Below are 13,204 nucleotides of genomic sequence, written 5' to 3' on the forward strand. Positions count from 1 at the left end.
AATATAAGCCAAAAGGTTTGAGATCATAAAGGTTACAGAGCTGGTGAAAAATATTAGACACTAATGAAATATGTCAGTATCTTCAATGGTGTCCTACCAAAGACCCATAAGAAATACAAACAGAACAAAAGAATCAGATCTTGCAGGAGAACTTGAAGGAGTAATTCACAACCATGGGGAGGAAGTATGGGATCACTCTGTACTATTTCCCAGAAACTGGTAGTTAGCTTAAAAAGTGCTTATTTGGTAAATCATTCAAAAAAGCATTCAAGTTACAGAAGGTAAAGTTCTCCAAATCTTCTTGGTTAGTGGGAGAGAAAAGAATATAGCATTAGAAAGTAAATGAAGCAAGAATTGATGAAAAGAGTTTGGGTGTTCTGATTTCAAGAAAAATGACACCAAAATCAACTCTGAAAACATCCCCTCTATTGTTAAAGACTTCCAGAGCAGGAAATTCTCAGCTGACTCCAGACATTCACGCTATTACATCTTATTGTGAGAATGTTCTCTCTCCACATCTGCTGATCAGAAAGGCAACAACGGCTGGCTATAGAACGCCAACCAAATGCTCAGCACTGGTCCAGCAACATGTGGAGGGTTGTGGTAACCGAAAATACAAAGTCACTTTGAGACATAATCCCTGTTCTTTAGAACCCCTAAAGAAATGAGGTTGGTGGGATAAGAGTAATGTCCGTCACAGTAGGGAACCGTGTCAAATAATCTATAAAAGTGCTACCTTGTGGGTTTGGATGGAAAGAACTAAAAGGGACTTGGAGAAGAAGAACACACATGGGAATCATAGGTATGAGCTAAAGATCCTGAGCTCTAAGGAGTTCAGAGATTCAGCCCAGGTAAGTTAGCAAATTAAGGACAAATTCAGTGGTGTGCTAGAGCCAGCCTGTAATGACTCATGAGACCCAGTTGATAGATTTTCAGGAATTTTGCAAGCTTGCTGTTAGGCACAGTCATTTTTAAATGCTAAATTATATAAACTTAGGATTAAATTATGTTAACAACGCAAGTTACCGATACCAAAAACTCATCGCTTCATAATTATTTTTACTGGATTTTATTGTCATCTATGCTCTTGATGTCATTATGTCTGTTGTATCTCTAAGGTGAAAATACTGTAATAATGCTGTCACTTCTGTGCGTGTCTTCCTGTGTTCATTCGGGTTAGCAGCTTGCAGTTGGCTACAGGAATACTTACACCATCGAAATTAGCAAATGCTACAAATGAGGGCTTGATTTACTACTGTGATTTGATTGTATAGACTTAAGAAAGCGGTAGAGAAAATAATAATGCAGATAAACATAAAAGTGTGTCGTGTCTGTGTCACTTACATTGTGAATAGCACGCAAAACTGAGGAAAGATTCTTCCAGAATCCAAAAACTATCATCTGATTCAGCAAAGGATGGCCAGTATCAAGTAGAGAAAAGGTGACAAGTGTTGGGCATGGATGTGGAGAAATTGAAACCCTTGTACACTGTCGGTGGGAATGTAAACTGGTGCAGGCACTATACAAAACACTATGGAGGCTCCTCAAAAAATTAAAAATAGAACTACCATATGATCCAGCAATCCCACTTCTGGGTATACATCCAAAGGAAATGAAATCAAGATCTTAAAAAGATATCTGTACCCCCCTGTTCACTGCAGCATTATTCACAATAGCCAAGGTATGGATACAACCTAAAGCCAGGGACCATTTTAAATCTGAAAATCCATACCCTTTTGTTACAAGGATTTTTTTGGTTACTGTTCCTTTACAATTTCCTTCCTCTGTTTTCTTAGATCTTTTCTTCTCAGAACTTTACACATACCCCTCATCCATCTTTACACGTATCCCTCATCCATCTCTACACATATCCCTCATCCATCTCTTTGTCATTTTGCTATTTTCTAGGAGATTTTCTTAATTTTTTCTTTCAACTTTATTTTTTGAAGTTTCTATTATTATATTTTAACTCTTCAACAGCACTTCAACTGTTCTTTGATTCTCCTTTTTTGGGGCATTTTGTTCTAATTTCTGGATTCGATAATCCTCTTTTATTTCCATAAGGTTATTACTTTCAGAATTCTGTTTTGTTTTTTTTTTAAATAAAGCCATTTCTTTAGTTTTAATTTATTTATTTTTGGCTGTGTTGGGTCTTCGTTTCTGTGCGAGGGCCCCCTCCAGTTGCGGCGACCGGGGGCCACTCCTCATCGCGGTGCGGGGCCTCTCACCATCGTGGCCTCTCCTGTTGCGGAGCACAGGCTCCAGACCCACAGGCTCAGTAATTGTGGCCCACAGGCCCAGTCGCTCCACGGCATGTGGGACCCTCCCAGACCAGGGCTCGAACCCGTGTCCCCTGCATCGGCAGGCAGACTCTCAACCACTGCGCCACCAGGGAAGCCCCATAGAATTCTGTTTTTTATGTTTTATTTTTCCCCTTTTTTTCTTCCAATTTCTTTTCTGTTGGGTCTCTGTCTTTCCTAAGTGACTGGTGACCCTTTGTGGTTCACGCTTATTTAGGAGGGAGGCTCCCAGAGCTGTCTGGAAGCTGTGTAGGGGAGTTGCTGACTGGTGAGGTCAGAGCTGCTTTATTGGAGGTATCAGAGTATCAGTATCCAAATGTCTTTCTTTTGAGTTGGTTAGTTTCTGCAGACAGAAATCCTCCCATCTGCTCCTGAAGAGGTGTAAGTGTGGCTGCAAGAGCCAAGCAGAGGGAGGGAGCTATTGGTCTCACTGTTCTCTTAATCCTTCCTTTCAGAACAGGATCTCACCTCGCTCCCCACTGGGCAGAAAGAACAAGATAAACACAAGCGCTTATTCTACCGAGTTAAACCAAACTCACTGACACAGCTCTTATGTCCCTTTGCGTTGAACTTTTCAACAAGTTTCTCCCTTTCAACAGCATATAACTGTACATTAAAAACTCTATCTGAAAATTATAGAAAAGAGGAATTTTATTCATTTCTATAAATAAAATATTCAGAGCTAATTCTGCCATCTTATGTTTTCTAAAACAATTTCTTGTTTTTCCTTTCCTACCTTTTGCTGGGTCTATGCAGTCAACTTTGTTCATTCTTGCTATGCAGTGGTTAAGAAACTATACATCTTATTTATAATATTCTGCCAGTTATTCTGAAATTTTTAACATCATAATCACCACCTATATTTCTATTTATGTCTAGAATTCATTAGTATTTTTACTGTTTCTTTAAGCAAGTCTAGGACCTCTGCATGTGTTCACTCTTTTTCCCTCAAACTTTGTGTAATAACAGATCGTGATTAATTTTTAAACCAGTAACTATTTAAATTTAACCATTGTTTTGGTTTCACTTTTTAGTCTTCTTTCTCCTATTCAGTTTTCATTTTGCTGAAGCATGTCCGTTTTTTTTTTTTTTTTTTACCTCTGTATTGGGGTATAATTGCTTTACATAGTTGTGTTAGTTGCTGCTGTACAACAAAGTGAATCAGCTATTTGTATACATATATCCCCATACCCCCTCCCTCTTGTGTCTCCCTCCACCCTCCCTATCCCACCCCTCTAGGTGGTCACAAAGCACCCAGCTGGTCTCCCTGTGCTATGCGGCTGCTTCCCACTAGCTATCTATTTTACATTTGGTAGTGTATATATGTCAATGCTACTCTCTCACTTCATCCCAGCTTTCCCTTCCCCCACCCTATGTCCTCAAGTCCATTCTCTACATCTGCGTCTTTATTCCTGCCCTGCCACTAGGTTCATCAGTATTGTTTTTTAGATTCCATATATATATGCATTAGCGTATGGTATTTGTTTTTCTCTTTCTGACTTACTTCAATCTGTATGACAGTCTCTAGGTCTATCTACGTCTCTGCAAATGACACAATTTCGTTCCTTTTTCTGGCTGAGTAATATTCCATTGTATATATGTGGCACACCTTCTTTAACCATTCATCTGTTGATGGACATTTAGGTGGTGAAGCATGTCCTTGAGTGTAACTTTCAGACTGGATATGGTCAGCCATAAGTATTCTAAGTACTTGCATTTCTAAAATGTCCTCATTTGGCCCCTCCCACTTGAATGGCAGTTTAGTAGCTACCCTGGAGGATACTTCTTCTAACGGGCAGAGCTGCCAGTGACTAGCTTGTTGTAAATCTGATGATTGTTCCTTTGTAGATAAGCTATTCTGCTCTTATGATGCTTTACACTTAGTCTTTTCAAAGTTTATCAAAATGAATCTAGGTGTGAGCATTTCTTCATTCATCACATTCTCCATTTGGTGGGTCCTTTCAATATAAAGAATTATGTCTTCTCCTCTGTAAATTTTCCTTCTATTATTTCTTTTTCTCCATTTTTCTCCCTGCAACAAATATTACATAAATGGCAGAGCACCAGATTGATCTGACCTCTTCTCTTGTATTTTCCATCTCTCCTTTACTTGCTTGCACTATGTTACAGAAGATTTCTCTATCTTTATCTTTCACAATTAATTTGGTTTTGAGTTATGTCCATTTATTATTTGGATTTATTTAGAATTTTAGAGGGGTTATTATTGTTCTGCTTTTTTGAGCGTGCTCTTATCTTCCCAAAATTCCTTCTTATTTTATATTATATTTGCTCCTTTCTTATTTTTAGTAGTCACTTTGTTCAGGGAAATTATTTTAGATGCAACACATCTCCAAATATACCAGTGAGTTATTTTTTCCAAGTTCATGTTTTTCCTCAAAATTCTGAAAAGCAGTAAAAAAAATATGGATTCCCAGTTCCATCCTGGGGGTGAGGAAGAAGCAAGAAACTAGTAGTTTGGGAAAGTCTTCAAGTGATTCTGATAATATCCAAGTTTGAGGAAAAACTAACTGCTCTAGAAAAAGGTTTGGTAACCTATAGCACACGACTCAAACCTGGCCCACTGCTTATTTTCGTAAATAAAGTTTTATTGGAACGCAGCCATGCCCATTCATTTACATACTGTCTATGGTGGCTTTCACACTACAACGGCCACACTGAATAGTTGGGACAGGGACCATATGGCCTGCAAAGCCTAAAATGATGATGATAAAGAAAAAGAAGAGGGACTGTTTCCTTAATTTCTCTTTCTGATCTTTTGTTGTTAGTGTACAGGAATGCAAGAGATTTCTGTGCATTAATTTTGTATCCTGCAACTTTACCAAATTCATTGATTAGCTCTAGTAGTTTTCTGGTGGCATCTTTAGGATTATCTATGTATAGTATCATGTCATCTGCAAACAGTGACAGTTTTACTTCTTCTTTTCCAAGTATTCCTTTTATTTCTTTTTCTTCTCTGATTGCCATGGCTAGGACTTCCAAAACTATGTTAAATAATAGTGGTGAGAGTGGACATCCTTGTCTTGTTCCTGACCTTAGAGGAAATGCTTTCAGTTTTTCACCATTGAGAATGATGTTTGCTGTGAGTTTGTCATATATGGCCTTTATTATGTTGACGTAGGTTCCCTCTATGTCCACTTTCTGGAGAGTTTTTATCATAAATGGGTGTTGAATTTTGTCAAAAGCTTTTTCTGCATCTGTTGAGATGATCATATGGTTTTTATTCTTCAATTTGTTAATATGGTGTATCACATTGATTGATTTGCATATATTGAAGAATCCTTGCATCCCTGGAATAAATCCCACTTGATCATGGTGTATGATCCTTTTAATGTGTTGTTGGATTCTGTTTGCTAGTATTTTGTTGAGGATTTTTGCATTTTTATTCATCAATGATATTGGTCTGTAATTTTCTTTTTTTGTAGTATCTTTGTCTCGTTTTGGTATCAGGGTGATGGTGGCCTTGTAGAATGAGTTTGGCAGTGTTCCCTCCTCTGCAATTTTTTGGAGGAGTTTGAGAAGGATGGGTGTTAGCTCTTTTCTAAACGTTTGATAGAATTCACCTGTGAAGCCATCTGGTCCTGGACTTCTGTTTGCTGGAAGATTTTTAATCACAGTCTCAATTTCAGTGCTTGTGATTGGTCTGTTTATATTTTCTATTTCTTCCTGGTTCAGTCTCGGAAGGTTATGCTTTTCTAAGAATTTGTCCATTTCTTCCAGGTTGTCCATTTTATTGGCATATAGTTGCTTGTAGTAATCGCTCATGATCCTTTGTATTTCTGCAGTGTCAGTTGTTACTTCTCCTTTTTCATTTCTAATCCTACTGATTTGAGTCTTCTCCCTTTTTTTCTTGATGAGTCTGGCTAATGGCTTATCAATTTTGTTTATCTTCTCAAAGAACCAGGTTTTAGTTTTACTGATCTTTGCTATTGTTTTCTTTGTTTGTATTTATTTCTGCTCTGATCTTTATTTCTTTTCTTCTACTAACTTTGGGTTTTGTTTGTTCTTCTTTCTCTAGTTCCTTTAGGTGTAAGGTTAGATTGTTTATTTGAGATTTTTCTTGTTTCTTGAAGTAGGATTGTATTACTATAAACTTCCCTCTTAGAACTGCTTTTGCTGCATCCCATAGGTTTTGTATTGCCGTGTTTTTGTTGTCATTTGTCTCTAGGTATTTTTGATTTCCTCTTTGATTTCTTCAGTGATCTCTTGGTTATTTAGTAACGTATTGTTTAGCCTCCATGTGTTTGTGTTTTTTACATTTTTTTCCCTGTAATTTATTTCTAATCTCATAGTGTTGTGTTGGAAAAGATGCTAGATACGATTTCAATTTCCTAAGGCTTGATTTATGACCTATGGTCAACTAATCTATGACAAAGGAGGCAAGGATATACAATGGAGAAAACACAGTCTCTTCAATAAGTGGTGCTGGGAAAACTGGACAGCTGCACGTAAAAGAATGAAATTAGAACACTCCCTAACACCATACAGAAAAATAAACTCAAAATGGATTAAAGACCTAAATGTAAGACCAGACACTATAAAACTCTTAGAGGAAAGCATAGGAAGTACACTGTTTGACATGAATCACAGCAAGATCGTTTTCGACCCACCTCCTAAAGTAATGGAAATAAAAACAAAAATAAACAAACGGGACCTAATGAAACTTAAAAGCTTTTGCACACCAAAGGAAACTATAAACAAGATGAAAAGACAACCCTCAGAATGGGAGAAAATATTTGCAAATGAATCAATGGACAAAGGATTAATCTCCAAAATATATAAACAGCTCATGCACTTCAATATTAAAAAAACAAACAACCCACCCAATCAAAAAATGGGCAGAAGACCTAAATAGACATTTCTCCAAAAAAGACATACAGATGGCCAACAGGCACATGAAAAGCTGCTCAACATCACTAATTATTAGAGAAATGCAAATCAAAACTGCAATGAGGTAACACCTCACACCAGTTAGAATGGGCATCATCAGAAAATCTACAAACAACAAATGCTGAAGAGGGTGTGGAGAAAAGGGAACCCTCTTGCACTGTTGGTGGGAATGTGACCATTGTTTTGGTTTGTGACTTCTCTACTTGAATCCACAATTGAGATGCTGTCAGAATATAGCATCCACTTAATGACATAAAGCCAGGTGGGAAAAAAATGAAAAGAAAATCACACATATAATACTTGATAAAAATATGTATTAGAATGTGTAACAAACTAAGCAAATTGTCTAAGTTTAGTATAATGAGAAGGTGAGAATGTACAACTCTTGATAGGGAAAACCCCCTAAAACTACTTTAAAAGTGGATCTAGAATGAGAATTACAGAATCATTTTAAAGAACAATGTTAAAAGCCAGTGATCTAAATTGACTCAAGATGTATGTGCTCAAAGCCATGACTTTATATTATCTACTTTGTGTCAAAATAAAGAGATAAGAATTCCCTTTATTTAATCATTTAAAGAAGTATCCAATTCTCATATTTTTCAGGTAATGTCTTACATTCCTAGTGTTATGAAATAGAAGTTTATAATTCACACAGAGATTTTTATCTGATCTCTCCAATGACTACCCTAAAGTCCATTGTTTTCGTGAAGATGTTCAAATGCATCTCTGCTACAAATGACCCAAATTTCTTTGTCTCTGATGAACGTGTAAAATTGTCTTGAAGTCTTGCTTTAATGTTATGATTTTTTATCAGTGAATCATATGAAATCCCCCCACTACATTGTTCTTATGGTAAATCATAGCATATTTTTTTCATAGATTCACACATACAAACTATATTTTAGCTGGGCCTTTTCCCCTTTGAATCCCTAAAAGTGAATTAATGAGTAGGCGACTCTGACTGGTGTCCTGGCAAAGCTCTACACAAAGTGTTCAGCCAACTTCATAACACGTCCATGATCTACAAGTGAAACAGAAGTCTCCCAGCGCTCATCAGATTTTTTGTAATTGGCATGGCACTCTGTCCCACACCTTCTTTCTCTACATTTCTTTACTGATGTTACATCCATCATTTGAGACAGAAGTAAGGACCTGATTATCCCATTGAACAGATGGGGACTGAGGTCCATCACTTAATGACTCTCCCAAGCCATCCTATGTGAATGAAGAAGCTGGCAATAAGGTTTCTGGATTCCTCCGGGTCTGTGTTTCTCCTATTACACCACGCTGGGCTGTTAATATGTGTGTATTCATGCGTGTTGCTTGAGATAGACTTTCTCTGACAAAAATACATTTGGGGTCATTTGTAGCTTCTTTCGCTAGTTGCTTTTGAATTTGAAGGTTATAATATATTTAGATTCTTATGTTAATGAGTAGCTTTTCCTTTGGGCTAAAACATCTTTTTCCTGTTTAGCAACTTTGGTCATATGGCATTCAAATTTGTTAACTCACCACATAAACAGCAACTCATTGAAAAATAAATTACGAATATTAAAGGGAAATAGAGAACACAATAATATACTATATATGGAAATACATCAGCTGTAGAATAATGCATCTTAATGAAGGCTTCCCATGTGAATAAACCATTATATTTACAAGCTTTCCACAGTTAATGACCCAGAACTGGTTAACGAAACCTAAGTTTATAGCATGGTCCTCCGTCAGCAAAAATATACATATTAATAATTGATGTTGCTGTAAAAATAGGACATAAGATGATGACTCCTGGGTTTGTGAAGAAATAGGACTCCATGGTCCATTAACTTAAAATGCTTATCTAATGTTTGATGGGCTTTGCCTTTAAAAATCCTTGGTCAAATTAGTAAGATAAAATGGACATTTGTCCAAATGACAATCTGTTCAATTTATCAGTCACAAATCCCCTTGCAAATAAGTGATTTAATGCTGGCGACTTCCTGGAGGAGCTCATGGTCTTGGGGGTACTGTAGTAACTTAAGGCGAGGAGGGAGCAGTGAGGGGAAGGGAGAGGGTCTATTCCAACAAATGACCGCCGTGGTCAGTGCAGAGATTAATCAGCTCCACACAGCCCCCGGTCAGTCATCATTAGGGAGCACTCAGAGCCGCCCCATCAGCCCATGGGCTTGCGCTGCGCGCTTCCTGCGCTAATTTTACACGTGGAATGCCTCATGCTGTGGAGTAAACTGCTCTTCGGTTGGTCCGTTTTAAGATCGTGTGCGTGCGTGTGCGTGTGTGTGGACGTTCCCCAGTTTATAAAAATAAGCTCTTTTGTTTCACCATTTAATTTCACAGTAATATATCTATACTTGTATATCTGTGTTTATATAAACACATCTACTCAGAAAGAAGAACCCAGCAAGAAGAAGTGGAAAAGAAGTTGTGGGGAGAGTCAGAGCTGATGGTTTTCTTTTTTTTTTTTTTAATTTTTAAAAATTTATTTATTTATTTATTTAATTTTTGGCTGCGTTGGGTCTTCATTGCTGTGGGCGGGCTTTCTCTAGTTGCCGCGAGCGGGGGCTATTCTTCGTTGTGGTGCACGGGCTGCTCATTGCGGTGGCTTCTCTTGTTGTGGAGCACGGGCTCTAGGCACATGGGCTTCAGTAGTTGCAGCATATGGGCTCAGTAGTTGTGGCTCGCCAGCTCTAGAGTGCAGGCTCAGTAGTTGTGGTGCATGGGCTTAGTTGCTCTGTGGCATGTGGGATCTTCCCGGACCAGGGATCAAACCTCTGTCCCCTGCATTGGCAGGAGGATTCTTAACCACTGCACCACCAGGGAAGCCGGCCGATGGTTTTCTTTTGCCCTCTGCTCATACTACAGCTATGGTAAATCTTTATTTTAGGATGCCACAACTTCAAATGGGTGCAAAACAATTAAAAATAGAGCAATTTCTAGCCCGTTAAATCTACTTTCTAGAAACTTGTAGTAGTTTTAAGATTTGCTTAATTAAGAGCTGGAATAGAACTGTATAGTTGAGCCTGTAATCGATTAGTGGTGGGAGCCAAATTTGCTACTTTTGTGTCCTACATTCTTTAAAAATGTTTTAAAATAAACACTTCCACAGCACTTAAAGTTTGCGAGACACTATTTTAACTGGTTTACAAATATTAACTAATTTATTCCTCATAATAAGTAGCCTATGTATGAGTACCATTACTATCTTCATTTTATATATGCAGAAACTGAGGCACAGAGAGGTCAAAGAACTTGTTCAGGGTCACACAGCCAGGAAGTGGCACACTGGGGCTTTGACCCAAAGCATGTACCTCCAGAATCTCTGCTCTTACCCTGTATGCTTTCTTGTATCTCTTCACTGATAGGTTTCTTCTGGCTTAAAATTGTTTGTCTGAAAATGGTTTTTTACGGGTATTATAGATCATACTTTTCAAAAATATACATTTGTAATTTTAATGGATATTGCTGAGCTGCCTTGCAAAGAGGTTGCAGGATTGCTTTACTCTTCCCCCCAACAGTGTACGACAGAGCCTTTTTTCCCACACCTTGCCAACATTGTGACCTTAACCATTTTGATCTTGGCCAACTTAAATAGATAAAAAATGGCAATTTAATAAGCATTTTTAAATATGAGTGATGTGAGCATTTAAACCCACAATTATAAGCCATTTCACAAAATAAGAGTGGGGGCTTCCTTGGTGGTGCAGTGGTTGAGAGTCTGCCTGCCAATGCAGGGCACACGGGTTCGAGCCCTGGTCTGGGAAGATCCCACATGCCGCGGAGCAACTGGGCCCATGAGCCACAACTACTGAGCCTGCGCATCTGGAGCCTGTGCTCCGCAACAAGAGAGGCCACGACAGTGAGAGGCCCGTGCACCGCGATGAAGAGTGGCCCCTGCTTGCCGTAACTAGAGAAAGCCCTCGCACAGAAACGAAGACCCAACACAGCCAAAAATAAATAAATAAATTAATTAATTAAAAAAAAAAAGAAAACTTTAAAAATAAAAAAACAGTGAACACTTACCTAGTGCTCACAGGGTGCAGTGTGTCAGACACTATTTTAAATGCTTTACAGATACCAATTTCTTTAATACTTAACACACATCTTTGCCTGGGTGCTAGCACTATCTCCATTTTGCATATGTGGAAATCGAGGCACCAAGAAGCCAAGACACCACCTCAGTTCACACAGCAAGTAAATGGTGAAACCAGAATCTGAACCCAGGCAGGCTGGCTCCAGAGTTCCCGGCCTTAACCATTCTACTATGCTGCAGTAAAGGACTTTGTAATGGGCCCTAATCTGAGATAAATAAGGGCAAATGTCCTGCCCTAGAGTAGGGGTAAAAGGATCCTGGGATCAGGTGACTAAAGGGAGAGAATTGTTTTGCTCATTGAGTTTCTGACGACCTGGGGACCCAGGGCAAGAATAAAGCAGAATAAGAATAACAATAAATACTTCCCAGAAATAAACCCACGCACACATGGTCAGTTAATCTACGACACACATAGGAGGCACAAACATCCATTGGAGAAAAGACAGTCTCTTCAACAAATGGTGGTGGGAAAACTGGACAGCTACATGCAAAAAAGTGAAACTGGACCCCTATCTCACACCATATACAAGAATAAATTAGGGACTTCCCTGGTGGCACAGTGGTTAAGAATCTGCCTGCCAATGCAGGGGACACGGGTTCGAGCCCTGGTCCAGGAAGATCCCACATGCCGCGGAGCAACTAGGCCTGTGCGCCACAACTACTGAGGCTGTGCTCTAGAGCCCCTGAGCCACAACTACTGAGCCCGCGCGCCACAACTACTGAAGCCCGTGCGCCTAGAGTCCGTGCTCCACAACAAGAGAAGCCACTGCAGTGAGAAGCCCGCACACTGCAATGAAGAGCAGGCCCCGCTCGCCGCAACTAGAGAAAGCCCATGCGCAGCAACGAAGAACCAACACAGCCAAAAAGATAAAAAAATTAAAAAAAAATAAAGAGTTAAAAAAATAAATAAATTAAAAATGTATTAAAGACTTTAATGTAAGGCCTGAAACCATAAAACTCCTAGAAGAAAACATAAGGCAGTAAACTCTTCGACATCAATCTGAATATTATTTTGGACTTCTCTCTGCAGGCAAGGGCAACAAAAGCAAAAATAAACAAATGAGACTACATGCTTTTGCACAGCAAAGGAAACTATCAACAAAACTAAAAGGCCACCTACTGAATGGGAGAAAATACTTGCAAATTATGTATCTGATAAAGGGTTAATATTCAAAATATATAAAGAACTTACACAATTTAATGTCAAAAAACAAACAGCCCAATTAAAAAATGAGCAGATGACATAAACAGGCCTTTTTCCAAAGAAGACATACAGACAGCCAACAGAGACACATGAAAAGATGCTCAACATCACTAATCGTCAGGGAAATGAAAATCAAAACCACAATGAGATATCACCTCACACCTGTCAGACTGGCAATTATCAAAAAGCCAAAAAAAATAACAAGTGTTGGTGAGGATATGGAGAAAAGGGAACCCTTTTACACTGCTGGAATGTAAACTGGTGCAGCCACTATGGAAAACAGTGTGTAGATTCCTCAAATAATTAAAAATAGAACTACCATACCATCCAGCAATCCCACTTCTGGGTATTTATCTGAAAAAAACAAAAACACTCACTCGAAAAGATACGTGTTCACTGAAGCATTATTTATGATAGCTGACATATGGAAGCAACCTAAGTGTCCGTCCATAGATGAATGAATAAAGAAGATGAATAAATGAATATATATATAGTACACACACACACACACAATGGAATATTATTCAGCCATAAAAAAGAATGAAATCTTGCCAAATCTTCAGCCATAGAAAAGAATGAAATCTTGCCATCTAATGGCAATGAAATCTTGCCTTTTGAAATCTTGCCATTTAAGGTAGGTCCACCATAAATCATTTAACTCCATAGAGAATATTATTCAGCCATAAAAAAGAATGAAATCTT

General features: G+C 38.5%; 1 protein-coding gene across 5 annotated transcripts in view; it reads right to left on the bottom strand.

Moving 5' to 3' along the window:
* Positions 1 to 13,204, bottom strand: part of DRC11 (dynein regulatory complex subunit 11) — a 172,218-nt gene that overhangs the window by 132,401 nt on the left and 26,613 nt on the right. The gene's annotated exons all lie outside the window — the stretch shown is intronic.

This window comes from Balaenoptera physalus (assembly GCF_965194825.1).
Source record: "Balaenoptera physalus genome assembly, chromosome: 6".
Taxonomy (NCBI): domain Eukaryota; kingdom Metazoa; phylum Chordata; class Mammalia; order Artiodactyla; family Balaenopteridae; genus Balaenoptera; species Balaenoptera physalus.